The 22552-nt window shown below is 36.6% G+C and overlaps 1 long non-coding RNA gene and 1 other non-coding gene across 2 annotated transcripts in view; both read right to left on the bottom strand.

The window, feature by feature from the left end:
• The window catches only part of LOC145723277 (uncharacterized), a 248758-nt gene that overhangs the window by 121197 nt on the left and 105009 nt on the right, over positions 1 to 22552 (bottom strand). The gene's annotated exons all lie outside the window — the stretch shown is intronic.
• TRNAK-CUU (transfer RNA lysine (anticodon CUU)) lies at positions 7309 to 7381 on the bottom strand. Its single transcript has one exon. It is a non-coding gene; the product is annotated as a tRNA-Lys (tRNA).

Here is a 22552-nt window from a genome sequence, read left to right as displayed (position 1 = left end):
ATCAGGATACAGAGATGCTCTCAATGAGTTCATCCTCCTCCACATCCTCTTCTTCTATCACACACACAGGAGGGGGAACTTCATATTATTCTTTCATAAAACAAGCATTTGTTGAGCAATTGCTGTGTGTTATAAATATCTCTAGCTTCATATTTCTTCCTTGTGCCTGCTTTTAACAGTATAGATGGGGACATGTATTCTCTTGCCTGTGAACAACTAGTCATTGGCTGCATGGGTGTAAATGGTCCTGCTGGGTGTGTCTCCTGGGTCTGGGGCAATGATATGTTGCATACAGACCAGACAGCATGGCAATTAAAAACCTCAAAATCTCTTGTATTTCTTACTCTCCTGAGTTCTTTGCAAGTTTAATGGCTCTCTAGGGCAGCTCTCTTCAACTATCAGTGATCTGGTCATTTCCACCTTGTGGCTCTACTGTATCAACATTTCGCTTACAGGGTATGTCAGGGGAACAGAGAATATGAAAAACCCACATTGCTCTTCCCATCTTTGACCCACGCAGACATCATATCTACCGCCCATTGATCTGAAGGAGTCACATGTCCCTACCTATGTAATGGATCCGGAAAGGAGAGAATTGGATATGGTTAAGCACTGGAAGTTTTCACCACATCGTTATATTTTATTCTAATCAGAAGCAATCCCAATCAGTGGAGTACACCGTGAGGTAATTGCAGACCACTAAAGCTCGACTACGTAGTAAAGAGTATCTTCCATTTTCCTATTTTACAGTAATGGAGACTGAGGCTCAAAGATCACCCAAGATTTCAGAACTAGTTAGAGGCAACACGGGAGCTAAAAACTAGGTGTCCAGAATCCCTATCCAGTATTGTCTTCCCGCTGCATAATGTTCTGCTCACAACACTGTCCACATGGCACTCTATCATCAGTCCTCCCCATCCATAGAAGGCAGAATCTGATAAAAACAGAGCCTTTATGGTTCAACCAGAGCTCCAGGTGTCTCATGTCAGTTGATTAGATGCAGCAGAGCCTTCTGTCTCATTTCAGTAGAAATTCCAGTTCCTTAGACTTTCCACTTTCAATGCACTATGTTATTTTCAAGGAGAAATTCAGTAGCAAGAACTGAATTTGTTGAGCCCTGAGGCCTGGATTTTAAATTTTATTAAGTATGTATGTTGCCCTCCCACATCAAGCACAGACAGTTAACTTCTGGTTTGGAAAATTCGCTGGCATTTATTGGGCATATATGAACTGGATTGTATCCTGTAGCATAGTGAGCTTGATTTATAGGTAATTCTTCTCTATTTATAATTTTCAGTGGTGTTGAAAATAGATTTAAATTTGGCAGTTTAATTTCCCCTAATAGCTGAAGACACATTTGGCAGAGGGGAGGCTTTTAAAGAGAATATATTTAGAATTACCTGATTTAGGGTTCAGTTCATAGGAAACCAAAATATACAGAGTTGTCTGTCTCTTGTCTTTCCACATAGCCTCTTCTTTCCATATATCTATAACAAATATGCTTCTCCACTCAGGGGCCCTTGCATGCGGACATCAGAGGTGACAAAGAAGGTGATGGTGGCCAACATCTTCTTGACGGGAGAAAGGAACTCATGACCCCTTTGACTTGACATCGACCAAACCCCAAAGTTCCCTGTAATGCATGTGTGCACTCTGATGTGCTTATGAAACCCCGTTAGGGACCCAGCAGCCAGAAACACATCTTCAGACTATTTCAAGTCCCAGTCAACAAGCACTTCTGGACATTTCCTAGGAAACTTACTTCTGTCCTCAGGAGCGACTCTAGCACAGCTTCTCCCACCCTGCCCAGCAGCCTGGATGGTTCTGACACCACTCCATTTTCTGTAAGTCACTCCCATATTAGCAAAAAAAAAGGGGAAAAATATGTTTAAAATAGAAGTAGGTCTCAGTTTCTTCCTCCTTTTCAAATTCCACTCCTTCTTAGCCCAATGCCCTCCAGCTGTGCAGGGAGATCAGTGACTTTTTTGGATTCAATGCCAATATCAGTCTGAAAATTGGCTGGCAATCAGTGCCAAGAGACCAGGCAATTGACTAGTGTTCTTTGATGAATGTACACTTTCCCCTGCCTTCTCTGTAACCAATTAGCTTCTTGAGTTGGACTGACTCTCCCCAGTCCAAGCCAGTGCCCAAAATGCACATTCTAGCGTGTGACTCAATATGCTCTTGCTTAGCAATAGGACAGCTAATGATAGACTTTTATCACAATGTTACGTGAATTAACTGGGAGTAGAGCAGGTAAGGTTTGTCAGCATAACTAGATCACTTTGAAAAGAATCTCTCTTCAGGTAGCCCCACAGGAGCACAGCATCTGTCTGTGAGACATCATATTTATCCTTGATACCAACCTACCAGAGACCTTGGTCAAGTCATTGAACTTCCTAGGTTCTAACGCTCTGAGCTACAGATTGGAGATCCTAATGTACTTGTTTTTTTTTCTCACATGACATGGCGAGATGTAGTTATAAAATGCTTTGAACAATTATAAAATAAGGTATTATAATCATAAGCTCATTTGTGGCTTGTGGGGGTATTAAACGGTACAACCAGTGGAAACTAGTGTGGAGTCTTAGTGCATTTGTTAGTATTGTACCTGGCTAGCTGTGACAGAAAACTTAAGACAATAGAAGGTTATACAAGAAAGAAATTCAGGTTTTTCCAACAAAGTCTCAAGGAATAAAGTTTGTTGCTAGTGAAATGGCTCCAGAAGGGCACCCACAGGCTCCTTCTGGTTCTGACATTCCTGCAGTGGGTCCCCTGTGCTCATAGTCCAGAATGACTCCTCACCTCTAGTCATCACACCTATACTCCTGATGCCAGCAGAGAGGAAAGGAACAAAGCAAAAGGAAGGGCAAAGGATATAACGCCAGCTGTCTTTTAAGGTAATATACTGAAAGCTACCGTTCAACATTTCCACTTACATACTATTGGCCCAATTTTAGTTAAATTGACATATTTAGCAAGGGAGGGTGGGAAATGTCTCTTTCAGATGTCCATGTGTCCAACTGAAAATCAAGGAAGAATGAAGACTGGGGTTGGACACTAGAAGTTTCTGCTTCACCTGATAAAATCGAACATGTGCATACCTTACGGCCCAGCAAGTCCATACTCAGGTATATGCCTTAGAGAAACTCTTTCAGATGGCTAGACAGAGAAATGTATAGGGATTTTCACTGTGGCACTCTTTCAAATAGTTAAACTGCCTATCAGAATGAGAATGAATACATAACCTGTGGTTTATTCTTAATATGAAACAATATACATCAACATACATGATTTAAAATCATTAATCTTATTTACTTAAATTAACCTAGAATATAGCTCAAACAACTTTGAGGGGAAAACAGCAAGTTAAAAACAAAAATATATATGAAGTATGACACTACTTATGCAAATCTTAAAAATACATGGAGCAAATACCTTTGAAAGTTAGCAATGAAGGAAGTAGTGTAAGATAAAGGAAGGTAGAAAACATCAAAATGATGCCATGATGCCATTGAGGAAGTGAGAAGACATACATTTTATGTCATGATTTTCCCAACATTTGCCTCCATTTTCCTAAAATGGATTCTGATTCTTGGTTCAAGATATATCATTGAAATCACCACCAAGGATTTATTCTCTGCCTTCATAAAACTTAAATATTTTTAAATTTTTACTTTACTCCCAGAGGAGAATAGCATTCTAGTTCAACCTGGGACGTACCTACACACCTTGTAGGCAAGGTTTTTGTCCTAATCACTAGTGTATTCTCAGGGGACACGTAGTTCAATGAATCTTGGTAAAATGATTGAATAAATGAATGAATCTCAGTCAATTGTTATTTGTCAATATGTTTCAGTGCTAGTTCCCTACATCCATATTTTCTAGAAAGATCTTTCCTTCATTGCTTGCCAATTATTAGAGCAGATACTTCTTACCTGAACCTACTTCATGATGGCTGTGTCATTCATTCCCTAGTATGCTCAACTACATGAATGAGGCCGGGATCTCCAGCTCTTTCAGACTGATTTTTTTTTGACAGCTATTCAACGGCATCCTGTCAAAAAGAATCAAGATATAGCCCAGAGAGTGGTCATAGAAAAGATACATGAAGAAATGCTATGTATTGTTTATGGGTAAAAGTATATTTATAGAAAATGGTTAAAATATGTCTGGAAATGGTACCAACTTAAGAGTAACTACCTCAGGAGAGAAGAGCAGGGGAAAGGGATGGGAGGTTAGGTTTTAACTGTATTCTGTGATACCTTAAAAAAAAAAAAAAAAGGAAAGCAATGAAGCAAAATGGCAGATGGTTAACTTCCAATAAATCTGGGCTGTGAGTATTTTGATACCCATTTTGTTAAGTTTCATCATGTGTGAAACATTTTATGTTTCTGAACAAAATATTTAGTTGCAGAATATTAGGCAAAATATGGTGCAGTCTTGGGGTGACTGTGTGGTTCAGTTGGTTAAGCATCTACCTTAGGCTTGGGTCATGATTCAGGGTCCTGGGATGGAGCCCCAAGTTGGGCTCCCTGCTCAGCAGGGAGCCTGCTTCCCCCTCTCCTTCTGCTGCTCCCCCTGCTCATGCTCTCTCTCTCTCTCTCAAATAAATAAATTAAATCAAATCTTTTAAAAAAATATGGTGTGACCTTATTGGTGGTAGTTGTTATTTCTTACTGTATAACTTCTGCAGATGTAAGGTAGGTACCAGATGAATATATAGAATGGACAGTGAAGATCCACCCAGATGACTGGTACACATTTGCTGAATTCAAAAAAGTCATCTGGAAGGAATTTGGGATAGCTTTCATCTTCTGGAACTTTCCCTGAACAGAAGGAAACAAGCATCAGTAGGATCCAGTGCCTCCATTGCTCCAACCTCATTTTCTGCCATTTACTACTTCATTCTTTATGCCTGGTGACACGGATTATCTTTTTGAAGCTCCAGTCATTCCAAATATATTTTCACATGGGGATTTTAAACTTCCTGTTTCTCTTGCCTAATGTACTTTTATCCATATTGTCTCCTCAACATTCAGGACTCAGTTTAAAAGACATCTTCTCAAGGAGGCCACCCAGGATTACCCTAGCTAAAGTTGATTACACTAACTCCTACTCCATCACTATCTCTTCCATTACTATGCTTTTATTTTAAAATTTCCTTCATATCGATTGTCACTATCTGAAATTATTCTAATGATTTTGTTTTTATGTACTTGTCTTTCCCCACAAACTGTAAGCTCCAAAGGAGCAGCTACTTGATTCATTTTGTTTACTGTTGTATCTCCAGGATCTAAAACAGTGCTTGGCACTATTGGCGCTCAGTAGGTAGTTGCTGAATGAATAATAAATGTCAGCAGATGTTATGACCTCTAAAAGCCAGGAAGGAAAGGTTAAAGGTTTTTTCCTAATTAATTAGAGTAATCTCAAGGAAGCCCATAATCTCAAGAAAGCATAGTTTTTGTTATTGTTTTTCATTTTAATAGGCTATTTTAGAGCAGTTTTAGATTTACAGAAAACTTACCTAGAAAGTACAGAGAGTTCCCATATACCCTTGGCCCCCAACACACACACACACACACACACACACACACACACATCTTGCATTAACTTGGCACATTTGCTGTAATTGATGAACCAATACTGATATAGTATTATTAACTGAAGGTCACAGTTTACAATGAGGATAACTCTTGATGTTGCACATGCTATGGATTTTGACAAATTCATAATATCATGAGTCCACCATTAATGTATCATACAGAATAACTTTGCCACTTTAAAAATGTTCTGAGCTCACTCTATTCATCCCTCTCGCCCTACCCCTATGCCCCTGGCAACCACTGATCTATTTACTATCTCCATAGTTTTGCCTTTTCCAGAATGTCATATAGTTGGAATCATACAGTATATAACCTTTTTAGACTGGCTTCTTTCTTTTAACAATATACATTAAAGATTTACCCATGTATTTTCCTGTCTTGATAGCTCATTTACATTTATCACTATTGCAAATATTTAAATATAAATTTAAATTTCCTAATGACACATAATGTTGAGCATCTTTCATATCTTTTTTTCATCTCTATATCTTCTTTGGTGAGGAGTTTATGCAGATCTTTTACCCATGTTTTAGAAACTGAATTATTTGTTTTCTTATTGTTGAGTTTTGAGAATTCTTTGTATATTATTGAGGTAAGTCCTTTATCAGATATGTGTTTTGCGAGTATCTTCTCCCAGTTTGTGGATTGTCTTTTATTGTCTTAAGACAGCACTAGTTTTTATAGAGACAGTTGCCTCAATAATGTTACCTGATGTGTTCCTAATGTTCTCTGAGAGTCCAAGCAAGCCTGCCTGTTTTTTGTTTTGTTTTGTTTTTAGAGAGAGAGAGAGAACATGAGTGGAGGCAATGGGCAGAGGGGCAGAGGAAGAGGGAGAGAGAGAATCTCAAGCAGGCTCCATGCCCAGCACAGAGACAGAGGCAGAACTCAATCTCACGATCCTGAGATCATGACCTGAGCCAAAATTAAGAGTCGGTGCTTAACTGACTGAGCCACCCAGGTGCCCCAAAGCCTGCCTATCTGATTGCTTCCAATGCCTGATTTTTACCCCCTCCACCCATTTTGCTTCATGGCACTCACATTAGGAGGGTGGGTGGGAGAACAAAACACTAGATATTATAACATTTTCTGTGAATGCATTACAGGAAAGAAATTGATTTAAAACTGCCTAGTAATTAACTGAGGGCTCTGTACACATCTCTATTCCAGAGGATGGGGCAGAGACGATACTTAAAGTGCAGCTTATTAATTTTATCTCCTTTGTATTATATGAAAAGTTTCCAATTTTATTGCTAGAGATTCTTCCCTTTGGCAATCCTGTGCCACCCCTTCCCATCCTTCACAAAGGGAGGAATTCAGAAGACAATAAAGTTACAGCTAATTTTCACTAGGAGAACACAAGTTAAACCTACAACCAGTTCATCGAGAACTTCACCGATAACTATTGCTAAAGAAAACTCTTCTGTTCATTTCAACCGTGACTTGGTTAGATACATAATAATCATTTATTGACCTAAAGACCCGTACATAAAGAAACAACCTGCTTTCTTTTAAAGTCTTGGCTTCAACCATCCTCTGACTAAGTCTTAAATTAAAAACTGTCATTTTTAAAAGGGAAAGAAGCTGGTGAAAAAGTTACAAATATTGCTAAGTTTCAAATTTTTGAGGGCGTGGTATCCAGAGGAACCAAAATGCCTAACTTACATGTCCAAAATCAACACCTCCTCCTCTTCCTCCTCCTCCATACCCAACATGGGGCTTGAACTCATGACCCTGAGATCAAGAGTCCCATGCTCTACCAACTGAGCCAGCCAGGCGCCCATATTAAAACTATTTTCTCCACGGACTTGTATTTGTGCCTGAAATCCCTACCCGTTCTGTTATTCCTCTGTAAACCTCATTCCTTACAATAATTCTCCTACTCCATGCTGCTGACAAAGCAGCAAAGTTGATAACATACAAATACATAAAGTTGGGCAAATAATAGATCAGATTACCACAGTTTGTTCTTTTTGTTACTGAGTAGTATTCCATTTGTGTATGTGCCACAATTTGTTTGTCCATTTACCCACAGATGGCTATATGGGTTTTTTCCAACTTTGGGACTATTATGAATAAAGCTGCTATGAACATTTATATACAAGTCTTTGTATGCTTTCATTTCTCTTGGATAAATGTTTAGATGTGAGATTGCTGGATCATATGGAATCTGAATTTTTTTTTTTTTCAAATTCCTCAGTCCTCCTGACTCCTGTTTGCCTGCATTTGGGGCCTTTTACCTCCTTTGATCTCAGTTAATTGTGCCCTTCTTGTTTGTCATATCTGCCCAGTGGACCCGTTTTTACCTTCTTTTTTCATTAATGCATGGACTTGGGTTTACTTACTTTGTTCAGACCGAAGGTTTTACTCTAGGACACTTATTACAGACTAGCCTAAGCCAACTGGGTCACATCTCTTTTGATCTTTTTGGTATATAATTATAGCCATATATACAATTGCAGCTTCTTCAGTAAGAGCAAGTTTCTGACCAAAGCCTCCCAAATACACTGACATTTACTAAATACATTTTTACTAGCAAGCAGACACAGAACAGTTTGTACAGCCTGTTCTGTAAATTCAATAAATACCGACTTCCCTGTCTTCTTAAGGGATGGTAGCATCCTTTGCACAAGAGACTCACTAGCAGTAGGTAGATCAATATTATAGAAGTAGGATTTTAATAGTAAGATACAGGGTAGAGCTGTAGGGACCAACCTGGAGGGTTCTGGCTAACAGGTCCTGCTAGATTCTTAGATTTATGGAGGTGTGGGGACTGTCTCTAAAAGATTCTATCCATTCCACATACCAAGAATATTACTCATTTCACCAGTGAAAGCTTACGTGAGGCTAATTAATGGACCACAAATTCCACCAATGAAAATTCATTTCTAGCTTTCATTCTATCATCCAGTGCTAATCAAAAATAAATATGACTGGAACACTTGTCGTACACACATTTTAGATTGTGGAAATTCTGATAAGATATCATCTGGTCACCTGTGAAAATTGAATTTCTGATTAGGACAGTGTATAGCATGTGACTCAAACTAAGTACCTACATATATCACACATGTCACTTGATTTTGCAGAAGTATTTTAAAGTAAATCATAAATATCATAACAACTCTCGAATCCTGCCTTGGAAATAATATTTATTGAGCACCCACTATATGCCAGGCAGTCTGCTAGGTGTTTTCTAATTACATTTATATTCCTCATCTACAAAATTATGATAGTGCAATGAAGCAGAGAGTTTCTGTTTTACAAAGAACTCTGATTTACTCAAAATTATTTAAAGCAATAAAGTTGTAGTTCAAATCTACCTGCAAAGTAATGTTTCATCCATCTTACAGTTTAAGAGATATAAATACATTTTTTAGTGTCTACTTGAAGATGTAACTAAGCCACTGTTTATTAATCTTTCTTATACTTTTTGGCTAATAGATCTGGAGGTCTTGGAAAATCTGATGAAAGCACTCTCTCTCCATCGGAATAAATATACATGACCAAGTTTGCCAATATCATCAGGAGGTTTATTAAAACTTCCCCTTTCTTCCCTATGCCAGCATGAATCTCAGATTAAGAATCCCTACAATAAAGAACATTAAACATTTCTCTACTTTAGGATTGTAATCTACACTATTTGCTCTTGTTCCTGTTTGTATTTCTGAAAGTGCTATTTGTTTCTAAGCTAGAGAAGCTATTTATCCCTTTTTCTAATGGGGCTTCCTATTTCTTCATTTCAAAATGCCCCTGGACACAAGCAGTTAATCAGCAGCAGAAACCCTTTCTTGGTGACTATACCTTTAATCCTACTTGGTGACTACACTTGATGACTATACTTGCAAAGTATAGTTTTCTCTGTATTTGTACCTCTGAAACTGTACTTCATGGCTTTGCCCAAAGCCACTGTGGAAATAGAGTCCCTAATCCAAAGACTACATCTCTGCCTATTCAGCAGTCCAAATGTCCAACAGGTCACTTGAGAAAATTGGCCATAAAGTATCTTCATTTTCATCACTTGAGCACAAGAGAACATCTGTATTTCTTAATCTCCCTCCAGGTTCTTCAATGCTTTTGACATTCTGTGAACTTTCCTAGGCTAGGCATGCTGCCAGGGCTCTGTGTCATGTGACTGATGGCCTTCTCCAAAAGAGAATGCATGAACCACTCATTAGCATAATTTAAACATTAATTATGAAAACAGTCCCCCAAATGCCATGAAAACAGATAAACCACTGAGCCACTACTGAGCAAACTACCTTACTGCTGAGGCTCAGACAAGCAATAGAATGATTAGCAAAACTGCATTCCCTAGACTCCGTTATATTTCACACAGTATTTAGGGCCCACCTCTGATTCCCCATAAATAAGATATACAATTTAATGGTTCTCTTTTATCTTACACATCATAGTGAATCTGTGAGAACATCACTTAACCTCTTCAATCCATCTTTCAACTGCTGCATACTTACAGATAAGAATGAACAGAAATGTAACCATTTTTATTTTATTCTATGAATATGTACTTTTATGTTGTCTCTGATAAAGTGAAAAAACATATTGATATATAGAAAAATTGCCATTTACATATATAAAGAATAATTCTGAAGATTACTGAAATACAACCAACTATGGAGTCCATCATTTTTGGTACATGTTGAATCTATTCCAAGGTATTTTATTATTTGGGATTACTAGAAGGACATCACCACAGCCTAGTTTTTCTAATAAGTCAAACTTAAGGCATGTGTAAAGATTATAGGATGAAGATTATAGCATGAAAATGAAGCTACAATGCAACTGAGCATACCTGAGTTTTATACCAGGCAGAAATTAATGAAAAGTGACCTAGTTAATTTTTATAACTATTCTCTGCTAAAAAAAAACAAAAAACAAAAAACAAAAAAACAATACAAAACAAAACAAAAGAAACCTTACTTTTTTTTTAATTTTATTTTATTATGTTATGTTAATCACCATACATTACATCATTAGTTTTTGATACAGTGTTCCATGATTCATTGTTTGTGTATAACACCCAGTGCTCCATTCAATATGCGCCCTCTTTAATACCCATCACCAGGTTAACCCATCCCCCCACCCCCTCCCCTCTAGAACCTTCAGTTTGTTTCTCAGAGTCCATAGTCTCTCATGGTTTGTCTCCCCCTCTGATTTCCCCCCTTCATTTTTCCCTTCCTACTATCTTCTTTTTTTTAACATATAATGTATTATAAAACCTTACTTTTTAATCATTCAACACTGATTCTTAGAAGAAGCCATTAGCTATAAAGTGATGATCAAGTATGTTTTGGCAAAAACAAATACAAGCAACACTTTGAGAAGCTGCCTTCTCCAAGAAACTATCTTTTATTTTTTCATCTAACATTTCATGTATTTGATCTTAGTTTTTAATCTCATTTACAAAATTTAAGAGTCAATAGTTTGATCAATTTTTCTCATATATGAAATGGGGGCAATAATAGTAACTGCTCAGGGCTTGTTTTGAAAGTTGAACACATTAGTGCATGTAAAGATCCTGGCATGGAAGACTTCCAGGTTCTGCTCCAACATGGAAAGAGGCCAGAAGTTGTCACTCCTGTCTTCATAACAAGAAAAAGCTGGACAAACTAAAAATCAACAACATTTTGGGACCCCATTAGATAACTGAGGTCACAAGGCAAACCAAGTCTGGAAATACAGGCACATCTAGGGAGATACAGCCAAGATCTGCTTGTCTATAACAGAAGCAGCTGGAGCCATACACTGGTAAGGGGACTTACATGATAATTTTGATGAATTGTGGAAGGATAAATTCAGGTTAACATGAGAGTGAGAAACTTTTGGGACTGCAGTCTTAGGAAGGGCCCCACACTCTCATGAGCTTTACCTCCAGCAATTTCACAAGGTTCTCATGGTGAAGATCAGAGAAGTTTCCCCTAGTTCAGAACTCTGGCTTTAGCAGGCATTGGGGAAAAGTAATCTTTGTGTAATTTCTCCATAACAAAGAGCTAACCTCCAGAAGAGAAGACTTCGCCAGAGCCTTATCTCAGCTTGGGACATTCCTCCAACACCAGCTCCCAATAGGATTCTTATGTCACTTAAGGAAAAAAAAAATATCCTCAGGGTCAAGGCTTCAAGGAAATAGGTTAGGAATGCTGTAGCCAGGGAAGGGAATGGGGAGGGAGAGAAATACTTGTGAAGGTCACAGCCTAGAGATGCAGGCCCACTAAAACACTTAAATTTAATCACATGACACAGACTCCTTCCCTCTCCCCACATCTAATCACCACATCCACAGGACTCCTGTGGGTATATAATAGTGGTAGATTACACCTAAAGAGCTACAAGATGAAAACTCTGAGGAGGATTATTTAGGGAAGCCTAAACTCAAGAAGAGAAACAAAAACTAGGACACTGGAGAATTTGAAGCCTCTGGCATCTAGAACTACAGTGAACCACTAGACAGATTAACATAAATCTTTAAGCTTAAATCCTATTTACCTCAGTTCCTATTACTCAGTACAGCATGTCCAGCTTTAATAAAAAATTACCAGGCTAGTGGGAATGCAAAAGCTACAAACATTTTGGAAGACAGCTCGTCAGGTTCTTAAAAAGCTAAACATAGGTTTACCTTATAATCCAGCAATCACACTCCTATGTATTTACCCAACTGATTTCTAAACTGGGTCCACACATAAACTTGCATATAAATGCTTATAGAAGCTTTATTCATCATCACCCCAAACTGGAAGCAACCAAATTGTTCTTCAGAAGTAAACAGATAAACTGTGGCTTATCCATACAACACAATACCATTCCACACACACACACAAAGAATGAACTAGCAAACCAAAAAAAGACATGGAATATTTAAATGCATATTGCTAACCAAAGAGTCTAAATACTTTATGATTTCAATTATATGATATTCTATAAAATGCAGAACTATAGAGATAAAAGACAAATCCATGGTCACCAATGTTTCAGGGCAAGTGGGTTAGTAGGTGAGACACATGGGATTTTTTTTTTTTTTTTTAGGGCAGTCATACTATTCTGAATGATATTGTAATGGTAGACACATGACATGACCCACAGAATTTTGTAGCACAAAAATGAACCTTAATATATAAAAATTAACAAAAAAAAGTCATTTAGAAGTTTGGAGGTTCCAGGATGGAAGGTAGAATGTAACATAACAGTTTAATTACAAATGTATGAAAAGACCTCACTGAAGGAAGTAGGGGGAAAAATACTTACCTATGCAACTATAGAATAATAAGTATAGTCTGCATGACTAAAGGCAACAGAAATTGCATATAAGCACTGTACTCTAGTTGAATAAGTTGTTTCCCATGGAGGTATGGGTTAACAATTCTGCGACCACTACAGATAAGCAACAGGTTGAGCTAAAATGATCCATTATGTAATGGATTAGAATTGGAAACATCAGTATGAATTTTTTTTAGGTTAATATAGATATTGATGGTAACATGTAAAATATTTATAAATACGTATATATACAGAGGTTAGTATATACATATGTATCCTTGCTCTGTCAGCTGAGAGGGGCAAAAATAAAACCCAAGTAAGCAATGAGCACACCTAGCAACCAGATCTTGGTTTCTAATTCTCCAACAAAAACAGGGATCCTAGAGAAATGGCTGAGTCTAGGACTGGGGCAGGAAATACACAAGATGACCCTGAAGCATCTGTAGTGCCAGAAAGTAAGGAAGTGTTAAAGAAAAGAAAAAAAAAAGAAAGAAAGAAAGAAAGAAAGAAAGAAAGAAAGAAAGAAAGAAAGAAAAAGAAAGGAACCCACAATAATCAGGGCATGTTAAAGGGAGATGGGAGCCAACCAAAAGAGATCCCAATCGCCAAAGCTGGAACAATTAAAGCAAGAAAATAAATAAAGTAGTATTAGATCATAATCTAAGCTATAAAGCAAATGTCCATAGGTCCATACCAGTATAACGAGTGGCTGAGTAAATAAATAAATTGGGGGAATAGACAAATCACCTATGTAAAAAAATTCCAAATAATCTATGTAGAAATATCACCCTCAAGGAGGCAGAACACAAGTCATCATTTCTTAAATGAGGATTGTAAATAGTGACTTCCTTCCAAAGAATACAGTATGGAAGAGGGAAAGGGGGGATTATATCTTTACAGTTGAGAGAGAACAGACACACACTACCTCAGCCAGATGGTCAAGATTAACATCAACAGTGATGTCCCTTTGATAGTATGTACCCTTGATTTGCTATATGACTTTACCTCTATTGTTTTATTCCCTGAAAGCCATTAGCCCAGTCTAATGAGAAAAACATCAAATACTAAAGGAGAAAGACTCTACACTTGATCATAATCCTTAAAACTGTCAAGACCATTAAAAACAAGAAGAGTCTAAGAAATTGTCACATCCAAGAGGAACCTAAAGAGACATGACAATTAAATGTAATATGTTATTCAGGATAGGATCCTGGAACAGAGAAAGAACATTAGGTAAAAATCTAAAGAGATCGAAAATATGATTAATTTTAGTTAATAATATATCAATATTAGCTCATTAATTGTGACAAATGTACCATATTAATGTGCATGTACCAGATGTATCATTATAATGCATCTACTATGAATTAGTAATAGGTGGAATTGGGTGCAGGTTATATGGAGACTCTGTATTACCGTCTTTATCTTTCTGTAAACTAAAACTATTAAAAAAAACCTTTTAACTTTAGAAAAGTAGGTGGGGGAATTGTCCCCTACTTCATGGGCAGTAGTCAATGTTAACTGTTATTATCTACATGACAAACACTAAGTTGACAAGGATCTCTGTGGTCAAAGTTAGATAATCATTAGAGATTTAAATAGACTATTGACTGTAATTAACCTGAGTAACTCAGAATCTAAAAAGAATTGCTAACCCATGCATTGGCCAGATTACCAGACTTTCATTTTCTGTAAGAGTCAACCATAGAATAAAGTAAGATCCAGAATATGAGGTAGAGAAAAAGGAAACCCAAGTGAATATCTGTCTTACCCTAAAAAGGAAAAAATGAACAAGACTGCCTCCTGTACCAAAAGGCTCGTATTGCTTTGAAGGTGATGTTATCCAAACCACTTCTGAAGGCTCAAGACATGTCCTCTCAGAGACATTTACATTTCAATATTGAACTTCTAAAGAGCTAAAGATCCTTCAGATATAAGCAGGCATCTAATACTACTGAGGCTGAGAGAGGCTCTGGAAAAATATGGGAAGAGATGAGAGATGTGAATAAGCATGATGGAATATTTCATCGAAAGAATAATTGAATTATCTGCTTTAAAAAAATTATTCCTACATTTTGGCATTCATCCTTTTTCTTAGTTTTCAGAAAGATCCTTTTGAGAAATTCTGAGTTGTTGAAGAAATTGTCAGTTGACCATTCATTTATAATCAGGGCCTTGCAGCAGGCAAGGCAAAAGGAAGTGTCAGTTTTATTTTCAGTTTATTTTACAAATCTAAGAGATTCATTCAAATTCCCATAGCTTTGGATGAGCCACATAGACATAATCTCACCTCTGAATTCACTAAACTTCACCCTATCTTTGCATGTGTTCTCTTCTAGATAGTTTGGTATCTCTTTAGACAAATTAACAGACTCATGCGGAGTCCAGGATTTAAAGGTTGTGTTGCATTGTAAATAGAAAAACAAGTGTACAACCTTGTTTTCTGTCATTGCCTATCAAGGTCCATCTTATTTAAAAATTTTGTGGGTTATCCAAAACCACCATCGATATTTATATCTTAAAATACATACTGAATTCATCTTTTAACAGTGAAGCTTAGATTACAAAAGGATCTGGTTTTTAATACTCCAAAAAGGAATCTGTCCATGAATAAGTCCCTCTGAATCTCCAGCTCATCAGGAAGCACACAAAACAGTATGAACACAATGGCTATGCTGGCCAATGACATATCTGCATCAGCCTAAATTATGAAGCCAGTCAAGTTAGGCATGGGAAAGCTGTATTTGTCAGCATACAAGTGCCATTCTTAGAAGCACTTGCTTTAAACATGATGTTAATGAATCCTCACCAAAGGGAAAATTTATACTAGATTGATATATATTCCCTCCCCTTTCAGAAGTATTTCCATTTTGATAGAAATGCCTAAAGACCAAAAACAAAACAAAACAAAACAAAAACAAAAAAACAAAATTTAAAGGTGCAACTCTCTAATGGTGGAATTTTAGACTCTGTCAGATGATCAAGAAAAAGGAAAAGAAAAATGCTTAGAATAGGTGTTTGTTCAAAGCCCCCTTAAATCACATCAGAGTGACAGTCTCCTAGTTTGCTGTCTCCCAATTATTTCCCTCTGTATATGGTCTCTTGCTACATGAAAAAATTTGACTTTATTTAAATTACATTTATTGTACAGAGTTTTAACAACATTGAATGGCGTTTTAAGAATAAAATTCATATATAACTCCATGTCAAGCACAGTTGTTGTGTTTTTACATAGCTATAGTTCATTGTGATCAATAAATTCACTTCCTGTGTTTTACACTTGCCAGTATATTCACCCATTCAATAAATATTTATTAAATGCCTACTATGTGCCAGGCACCATTCTAAGGTGTTGGGAATACATCATTGAACAAGACAGACAAAATCCTGATTTTATAGAGCTTACATTCTACTGGAGGGAAGATAGAAATAATATATAATACCTAAAAAAATTGTATATGCTATTTTTTAAAATAATAAAACAGGGTAAGTAGGATTGGCAATGAGGACTGGGAAGTAGGATACAATTAAAAATAGTATAGCTGGGGTAGGCATCCTTGAATAGTGACATTAGAGCACAGACTTGCCAGAGGTTAGTCAGACATGTAGATATCTAGGGAAAGAGACTTCCAGACAAAGAAAAAAGTCAGTGCCAATGACCCTGTGTTGGGAATGTGTCTTGCATATCTGAGGAGCAGCAGGGAGGTCAGTGTGGCTGGGGCAAAGTGAGTGACAGAGAGGGTAGACAAAGATGATGTCAGAGGTAATGAAGGCCAGAAAAATGTAAAGCGTTGTACACCACTGTAAGGGCTTTGGTTTAAATTTATGCAATTTTGGACAAGTGGGTATTCATTATAAGGCTCAGTTTATCTAATCTATGAAATGAGAAGCAATCAACTAAAAAAGAGGTACAACTAATAAACTAATAATGGAAAGGAAATGGAATAATAAACATTAATTAATAAAAAAACAAAGCAAAAAAAGATGAAAGAGAACAAAAAAAGTGGGACAAAGAGAAAACAAATAAAAAGCACATTTAAACTTACCCATAAAGTAATAATGATTACATTAAATGTAAATAGTCTACAAACTCCGATTAAAGAGCAGACTGTTAAATGAATTTTAAAAAGCAAGACTTAACTATATGTTGTCTATAAGAAACACACTTGAAATGTAAACCACAGAGGGGTTCAAAGTAAAAGAATGGGGAGAGATATAGCATACTAAATCTAACAAAAAGAAAGTAGGAGTAGTTGTATTAATATAGATTTCAGAGTAAGGAATGTTACCAGGATAAAGAGGGACAATAGTACAATGACAAAAGGGTCCACACATCAATAAAACATAACAATTCTGAAGTATCTGCACCTAAAAACAGAACTTCAAAATAGAGAAAGCAAAAACTTATAAAACTTAAAAGAGAAATAGACAACTCACAAGTATAGTTGGAGATTTCAAAATCCCCTTCTCAGTAATTGAAAGAACAAGTAGACAGGAAATCAGTAAAAAGACGTGAACAACACTATTTGCCAACTTGACCTAACTGACATTTGTAGAACACTGCACTCAAAAAATAGCAAAATAGATTTTTTTCAAATGCACATGGAATATTTATTTACCAGGATAGGCCATATTCTGAACTATAAAACATTTCAATAAACATAAAAGGATTGAAATTGTCAATGTATATTCTCAGACCTCAATATAATTATAGCAGAAATCAATAATAGAAAGATATCTGGGAAATCCCCCCCAAATATTTGGAAATTATACAGCACATTTCTATACAACCCATAGGTTAATGAAGAAAATCACAAGATTAATTAGAAATTATTTTAAACTAAATGAAAATAAAAACACCAAATATCAAACGTGTGGGATGCAGCCAAGCATATGTATATTATAGCATATAGCATAAAATATGTATATTAGAAAAAAATAAAGATCTCAAATCAAATCTGTTTCCACTATAGGAAACTAGGCACACACACACACACACACACACACACACACACGAATTAAATGCAAAGAACGCCAAAGAGAGAAAATGTTAAGGATAAGAGCAGACATTAATAAAATTAACAGAAAGAAAAAGATATCAATGAAAGCATAAGCAGTCTCTTTGAAAAAAAAACAATAAAATTGATAGACTTCTAGTAAAACTAATCAGAAAAAAACAAAGAGAAAAAGTAATTACCAGTATCTGAAATGATATATGAGTTATAACTTCAAATAATACAGACACTAAAATGATAGTAAGAAAATATTTTAAACAACTTTTTTTGGCCAATAAGTTAACAACTTAGATAAAATAACAAATTTGTTGAAAGACACAAACTTCCAAAGCTGACTCAAGAAGAAAAAATAACCTGAATAATCCTATAAATTTTAAGGACTTTGAATTCATAGTTAAAAACCTCCCCTAAAGAATACTCCAAGCCCAGGTAGCTTCACTGGTGGATTCTTCCCAACATTTAAGAAAGATGTAATAACAACTCTATACAACAAACTCTCCCAATGAATAAAAGAGAACATATTCCATCACATTCTATGAGACCAGAGCTGATATGATACCAAAACTAGACAAAACTATTAGAAAAGGGAAAGAAATAAATAAGAAAAAAGAAAACTAGACACCAATATGCCCCAGGAATATCAGCAAATTGAATCTAGCAATATATAAAAAGATAAAGCATCGGGGCACCTGGGTGGCTCAGTCGTTAAGCATCTGCCTTCGGCTCAGGTCATGATCTCAGGGTCCTGGGATCGAGCCCCGCGTCGGGCTCCCTGCTCAGCAGGAAGCCTGCGTCTCCCTCTCCCACTCCCCTTGCTTGTGTTTCCTCTCTCGCTGTGTCTCTCTATCAAATAAATAAATAAAATCTTTTAAAAAAAAAAAAAAAGATAAAGCATCATGGTCCCGTGGAGTTTATACAGCAATACAAGGTAGGTTGAACATTTGAAAAACAAAATATAATGTACCATATTAACAGACTAAAAGAAAAATTATATGATCATCTCAACAGAGGCAGGAAAAACATTTGACAAAAATCCACACACTTTTTGATAAAAACGCTCAGCAAACTAGGAATAATAGACAAGGACTTCCTCAATTTGTTAAAAAGCATGTTTGAAAAACCCACAGCTAGCATCATGCTTACTGGGTGAAAAACCCTGTAAAATGAAAAACCAGGAAAGGATTCCTCCTCTCAGCACTTTTATTCCCATTATACTGAAGGTCCTTGCCAACAAGGAAAGAAGAAAGAAAGAAAAGACAGATGAGAAAGAAAAAGAAAACTTTCTTTGCAACAATATAATGGTCTATGTAGAATATTCTAGACAATATCAATTTTATTTATATACACTTGCAATAAACAACTGCAAATTTTGATTTAAAAATGCTATTTACAATATCAAGAAAAATGCGAAATACTCAGGGATAAATTTTACAGAAGATATACACTGCTACAAAATATTGCTGAGAAAAATTAACGATGATTAATAAGTATAGAGATGTATCATTCTTATGGATTGGAAGACTCAGTACTGTCAGTATGTCAACCCCTCCCAACTAATACATAGATTCAATGCAATTCAACTCAAATTCTAGTAAGAACTCTCTTACAATACTAGTAGAAATGCAAAATATTACAGCCACTTTGAAAGACAATTTGGCAGTTTCATGTAAAGTTAAATATAGACTTACCATATGACCCACCAATTGTACTTCTAGGTATTTACACAAGTAAACTGAAAATTACATTCACACAAAAATCTGTGGCAGCTTTATGTATAATTGTCAAAAGCTGGATGTAGCCAAGTCAATAATAAGACAAACAATTCAATTAAAAGTAGGCAAAAACAACAAAAAAAGAAGGGAATAGGATTTGACCAAATAATATATATGGATGTCAAATAAGCACATGGAAATATACTCCACATCATTAGTCATTAGGGAAATGCAAATTAAAGTCACAAGGAGATACCACTACATACCTAGTAGAAGAGCTAAGATTACAAATATTGACACTGCTAAGTGCTGGCAGTGAACTCACATTACATGGCTGGTGGATATGTGAAATACTTAAGCTACTGAATCAGGAAGTAGTTCCTAAATAATGTTGCTTAAACATTTGCTACAAGTATTTGTATGGACATGTGTTTTCATTTCTCTTGGGTAAATTCATAGGAGTGGAATGGCCCAGAGTACTTTTCTAAGTAGTGGGTGATGGACCACACTGTAACAATATGAGGAAGGAAGTACTTTCCCAGAATTTCCCAGAGTTAGAAAAGAAGAGAGCCAAACAGTGAAAGGCAAGAAAGTGAAGGGTGCTCCCTGCAAAACCAGGCATGACAAGGGACCTGGTGTGGAATGTTGGAAAGGGAACAGCTCCAGATGTGGGTAAAACAAAAGGTCCTGTTCCTTAATATACACTAGGGGTTGTGTTTGGGTCTGAGAGGGGGCATGAGATTCCGTTAAGTTGTAAGCCGGCAATTTTCCCAAATCAGTTCTGGGCCAATAAGCAATATCATAATTGTAATAGAAATGTCAACACCCACAACAGACATGAGATCTTATCCTCCAGAAGATGAGCATGCACACCACTCAACATCCACAAAAACTTGATGTGGTTCCAAGAGCTCTTGCTGCCAAGAGAAGTCTTTCTAGGCTGAGCCAGTCCTAGAGATCCAAAGTCACACAGGAGCTAGTGGGTTGCGTGATGGGACTGGGCACATGCGGGAAACAGTAACTTTACTGGCTAGAGCATAAGGTGTGAAGAGAAAAATGAGATTCAAGGGGTAAATTGAGACCAGACTAAGAAGGGTCCTGACTACTCTCCTTATGATTCTTTTTCTATTGTGTATCTGTAGATTATATAATTATATATTCTAGAATTTCACAGTTCAAAGAATAGAGAGCAACCTTTGTTAATAAATATGTGATTGCATAATCAAAACATTATACAGTGCGGCACAGCTATGTCTAATTATTTTTTAGGGCACATATTGCTGTTGGCATTCATTATAGGCTGTAAGTGCACTCACTAGACCTTACCGTAGGGAATCTGAAAGATTGGCTCTATCTTCTGTATGCACCAGTCCTAAGTTACTATCTGCAAATGATTTAGAAGACAGAACCCAGTCCCCTTTGTGCCTTTGCTCGTACTGTTTCCTCTGTCAAGAATATCTGTTCTCTGTGTCCCTCCATACCATACCCTATGGCTTAGTGGTTAGGAAAATGGACTTTAGAGTCAAAGTGTGTCTGGCAACACAAGAGCTCAGTAAATGTTAGCTGTTTCTATTAATACCCATCATTCAAGCTCAAATGCCAACCCCTTGATACTCCCCCTTGCATGCCCCACATCGCTCCTTCCCAAGCCACAAGGACTCTTTCCTTCCTGAGAAAATCCATATCACTTTGCCAATGTCTAGTTGTTAGCTGGCACTCTGGTAATCTACGTACATTCATTATCTCCCTTGCTAGATAGGGAGCTCCTTGAAGGCAAGGTCCATCTATGCTCCACATTCATGTCCCTCCCTGTGTCTGAGAGGATGCCCTACAGTAGAGGTCACGATAAGCACCTGTGGGTCATGATGTCACAAAAAAGCATGACTTAGCTTTTAAATACATTTCCTGCTCTTAGCCTAAAAGCTGAAATTTGGTAGCATATGAAAGTTAATGACCATTACAAACATGTTTTCAAATGTATCAGGATCCTCCTATTTGGAACTAATCTGCCCTCTCCATACAGAGACCATCCAAAGAAACAATATACAAAGGAATCTGCACGCTCACGCCATGTATGAGAGTTATACTGATTGTACAGAGGTGACAAGGAAAAGCCATTTCGTTTTGTTTTTGCTGAAGAAACATATGACATTCATCAATATAATTTTATGAGAGATAATTTTAAGAATCCTATATTCTTAAGGAAAACGCTACTAATTGTTTATTTATTCTAAATTACCAGAGGAAAAATTTATTACTAATTCCTCAATTATTTCATTATGTGGCACTAATAAAAAAAAGTCTTGACATTCCCATTATGTTTAGCAAAGTATAATGTAATTTAATAAATAATTTTGACTGAAGTGATTATTTACTTAAAACATAGACTATGCAGAAGGATCCTCAAATCATATTTTCCTGGTGCCATATAATAAAATAATCGTGCAATTAGTAATAAACAGCATGCAAGAATGACATATGTTTTATTTAAAACTTGGGGAACAAAAGCACATCACTTGCGCTTTTTCCAAGCGAACAAAATCCTATGGTATATTAATCAAAGGGGCTGTTTTATGCCCCTGGCAGCAGTGTTTTAAAGTAAACCCTTAATATTAGATCCCAATCCCCAGTTTCAATTTGCTTTCAATGGAAAGGACATTAGAGTTTATAAAATACTCCTTGATTACTTTCTTGAAGGCCTGAAATCTTGACATGTCCGTGACTGGCTCGCACTGCATCAATATACAGTGGTTGAAAGACCAATGCCCATCGTGAACATTGCCACGATGACTTATAGAATCATGCCCTTGAGAAAAAGCCAGAGAGAAAAAAGGAGCGCCAGGCAGTGACAAAAATGAAATAGAACTGTCATCTGGCAGTTCTTCATAGTCCGTCAAGGAAACTATTAAAGATGTACAAGGAGCCACAGAGCGCTTGGGTAAAGCTTGTG

This window comes from Leptonychotes weddellii, chromosome 9 (genome assembly GCF_054177405.1).
Source record: "Leptonychotes weddellii isolate Sample4059 chromosome 9, ASM5417740v2, whole genome shotgun sequence".
Lineage (NCBI taxonomy): Eukaryota > Metazoa > Chordata > Mammalia > Carnivora > Phocidae > Leptonychotes > Leptonychotes weddellii.
This window is presented reverse-complemented; position numbering and strand designations above follow the sequence as displayed.